The sequence below is a fragment of the Phacochoerus africanus genome, chromosome 15 (assembly GCF_016906955.1).
Source record: "Phacochoerus africanus isolate WHEZ1 chromosome 15, ROS_Pafr_v1, whole genome shotgun sequence".
Lineage (NCBI taxonomy): Eukaryota > Metazoa > Chordata > Mammalia > Artiodactyla > Suidae > Phacochoerus > Phacochoerus africanus.
Genome location: NC_062558.1, coordinates 24827671 through 24831738, shown reverse-complemented (window position 1 = coordinate 24831738; position 4068 = coordinate 24827671).

The window sequence follows — 4068 nt, the reverse complement described above, 5'->3', positions numbered from 1 at the left end:
ATCACAAGTGATTGGATATAGTTCTCTGTGCTGTACAGCAGGACCTCATTGCTTATCCATTTTAAATGCAATAATTTGCATCTACCAACCCCAAACTCCCAGTCCATCCCACTCCCTCCCTGCTTCCTCTTGGCAACCACAAGTCTGTTCTCCATGTCTATGAGTCTGTTTCTGTTCTGTAGATAGGTTCATCTGTGCTGTACTTTAGATTCCACATATAAGTGATATCATATGGTATTTGTCTCTCTGATTTAACTTCATATGAGAATCTCTAGTTGCATTCATGTTGCTGCAAATGGCATTATTTCATTCTTCTTATGGCTGAGTAGTATTCCATTGTGTATGTATATACCACGTCTTCGTAATCCATTCACCTGTCAATGGACATATAGGTTGTTTCCATATCTCGACTATTGTGCATAGTGTTGCTGTGAATATAGGAGGGCATGTATCTTTTTGAAATATAGTTTTTTCCAAATATATACCCAGGAGTGGGATTGCTGGATTATATGGTAGTTCTATATTTAGTTTACTGAGGAAACTCCATACTGTTTTCCATAGTGGTTGTAGCAATTTACATTCTCACCAACAGTGTAGGAGGGTTCCCTTTTCTCCACACCCTCTCTTGTTATTTGTAAGAATGCATATACTTATGTGTATGACTGATTCACTTTGCTGTACATCTGAAACTAATACAACATTGTAAATCAGCTCTACTCCAATAAGATTAAATTTTTTTAAAGCATGCTTTGATTATGGGGTTTGGGGCTTTAAAAATTCAAAATTCCTGCATGGGTCATTAGGGATTCACAGTGGCTGGTCAACTTCCTTTTCCCCTCATGTCTGCCACCCTCTACCAAGACCACATTATGGGTCATACCTGAACTAACTTGGACTTTTTCTGTCTTTTTTCCTCATTATGTTTCCTTCCACTGGCATTGCTCTTCATAGCAACTGTCATGAACTCAATGGCTGTGGTCTGAAGAGGAGTCCACAGATGTCCAAGGTTCCTGCTTCTCTTTAAAAACATGAGACCTATCATTCTTTGGTGGAAGAATGGATAAACAAAAGTGGTCTATCTCTACCATGGAATAGCATCCAGTCATAGGAAGGAGTGAAGCACTGATGCAGGCTACCACCTGGGAGAACCTTGAAAATCTGGTGCTGAGTGGAGGAAGCCAGACATCAACGAACACTTGCAATTCCATGTATATGGAATGAACTGAATAGATAAATCATAGAGTCAGAAAGGAGACTTATGCCGGCCAAGGGGCTGGGGAGATGGGCTGGGGGTGGGGGTGGGGGGTCAACTGGGGAGTAATTGCTTAATAGGAATGGAGTTTGATTTGGGGTGATGAAATTGTTCTAGAACTAGATAGAGGTGGTGGTCGCCCAACATTGCTGCTAAGTGCCACTGAATTGTTCACTGTGAGATGGCTGATTTTTTTTTTTGCTTTTTAGGGCCACACCTGTAGCATATGGAGATTCCCAGGCTAGGGGTCCAGTTGGAGCTACCACTGCCAGCCTCTGCCACAGCCATAGCAACGCCAGATCCCTAACCCACTGAGCGAGGCCAGGGATCATGGTTCCTAGTCGGATTGTTTCCACTGCGCCAGGACTGGGAACTCCAAGATGGCTGATTTTACGTGATGTAAATTTCCCCTCAAAGAAACAAAATGACCGCAATGAAATAACTTTAGACCCAGCAACTCTGGGACCTCCTTCCCACTGGGTAAAGACTGCCAGGACTCAGAAGTCATTGACCCTTGCAAGTACGCTGTTTATCTTCCTGTTTGCCTCAGTTCATGCTTCTCCTCCTCTTCAGTGACCTCTGATTCAGTCCTGATGTGTGTTACAGTTGGCCTGGGTTGAGCATCATGACCAAGAAAACAGAGGGTGTATTTTATCCACAGCAGTTAGCAGGGTGCATTCAGCAGTAGGGATGTGCAGTGGTTTTGTTACTCAACTTCCTGAACCTGGTCTGTCTCTTTCAGTGCCATCATCTGCCACTCCCTTACAGGTACCGTCTCACCTGCTGGACCAACCACAAGTGTCTGCTCAGACCATGGCGCTCGGTCCAGGTTTTCCCCAAACGGCTCCCCGAAAACCCTATTCAAGACTGCAGTAGCATTGTTTCCATGAAGCATCTCCTGATCCACCCTCCCTCCAAGCACTCAGATCATTTTCTCACTCTGCTCACTTTCAGTGTTGATTCCCCCCACCCCTTGATTCTGGAAGGAGAATATAGAGCCATTTTCCAGTTCGCAGAGTCAGAAACGTACCTCATTGTTGCCAACAACTTAACCACTGGGGTCCTGGTCAGGCAGTCAATATAGAAACTTTTTTTTTTTAAAAGGAATTCCTGTTGTGGTTCAGGGGGTTAAGAACTCGATATAGCCTCCGTGAGGATGCAGGTTCAATCCCTGGTCTCACTTAGTGGGTTAAGAATCGGGCGTTGCCACAACTTCAATGTAGGGCAAAGATGCAGCTCGGATTTGGTGTTGCTGTGGCTGTGGGAACCCCTAGCCTTTGTATGCCGCAGATCAGCCGTGAAAAGAAATTTAAAAAAACAAATGTTTTCCCAGTCCTCCCCATCACCCCCAAGTTTTCTTTTTAAATTTTCAATGAGCTTTGTGAGATGTGATGTTTGCACTATCAGAAAGAAGAATGCAGGATTAGGCCACCATTCTGCTGTATCGTAACAACTTTAGAAGCCCATTTCATACTTCACACACACCAAGACACTCAATGATATTTCAAACGAGTACTGTATCTTTAGCTTTTACAAGGAATATCAGACACATAGAGAAAATAAACAGAAGAAAAAGTGTCACTTCTACCCTCTAAGGTCCACTTGTGATACTATCTTCCTCTATGCTGAGGCTATAAAGATATTTCTTGTTCTATGGCTCCATCTGCTGGCAAAACCTTAGAGAACATCTTTCCAGTAATATTTTAAGCCCTTCCTGGAAAGTTAAAGTGTATATTATATTCCAAATTGAGGAAAGAAAGAAAGGAAGGAAGGAAGGAATAAATAAAGAAAGAAAGCAAGAAAAGAAAAGAAGAAAGAGAAAGAAAAAGAAAGAAAGGAAGGGAAAGAAAGAAAGAAAGAAAGAAAGAAAGAAAGAAAGAAAGAAAGAAAGAAAATCTTTGTGAAGTTATTTTCCCCCCAAACTACCCCTTGCTCACTGTCTCTTCTTTTCTCATAACTTCTTTAAGTGGGAGATGTTAGGATCACAGATCTTACCTCGAATTTCTCAAATTCTCTGAGCATAAGAATCACTTGGCATGACTTGTGGAAGGAAAATTCCTTGCTACCATTTCAAACCTACTGAGTCAGGATTATCTGGGAATGTGTGTGTTTTCAGAAGTTCCCCCAGTGCATTTTTAACAATCAAGCTACTGTGGGAAACACTGAAGTCTAGCCTGTTCCTTTTGTTCCCACAGATGAGACTGTAGGACTTGGGGGGTGGTTTGGGGAAACTTCAGCCGTCTGCAACTCCCTAGCCCCATCAAAGTATACACTCTTAAGTATGAGTGAAAAACAGTATGTTTGTTGTATAAACATAGCTTCAAAGCCAGTCCCTAGAGGCACTACCCTCTGTACTCCATTATAGTGAAGCTACTGAATTATTACTGTATTTAACTAGTCACAGAGTCACCATCTGGCCCATTTCCCAGCCTGACAAATAATTCCATTCCACTTTAAAATATTTACAATAGTTTTTTTTTGGATTTATTTTCATTTATATTTTTTGTCTTTTTAGGGCTGCACCCACAGCATATTGATGTTTCCAGGCTAGGGGTCGAATCGGATTTGTGGCTGCCAGGCTACACCACAGCAATGCAGGATCTGAGCCTTGTCGGTGACCTACAACACAGTTCATGGCAACGCTGGATCCTTAACCCACTGAGTGAGGCCTGGGATGGAATCTGCATCCTCATAGATACTAGCCAGTTTCGCTAACCACTGAGCCACGATGGGAATTCCTAAAATAGTTTTTTTTTAAATTAATGTATAGTTGATTTACAATGTTGTGTTAGTTTCAGGTATATTGCAAAGTGATT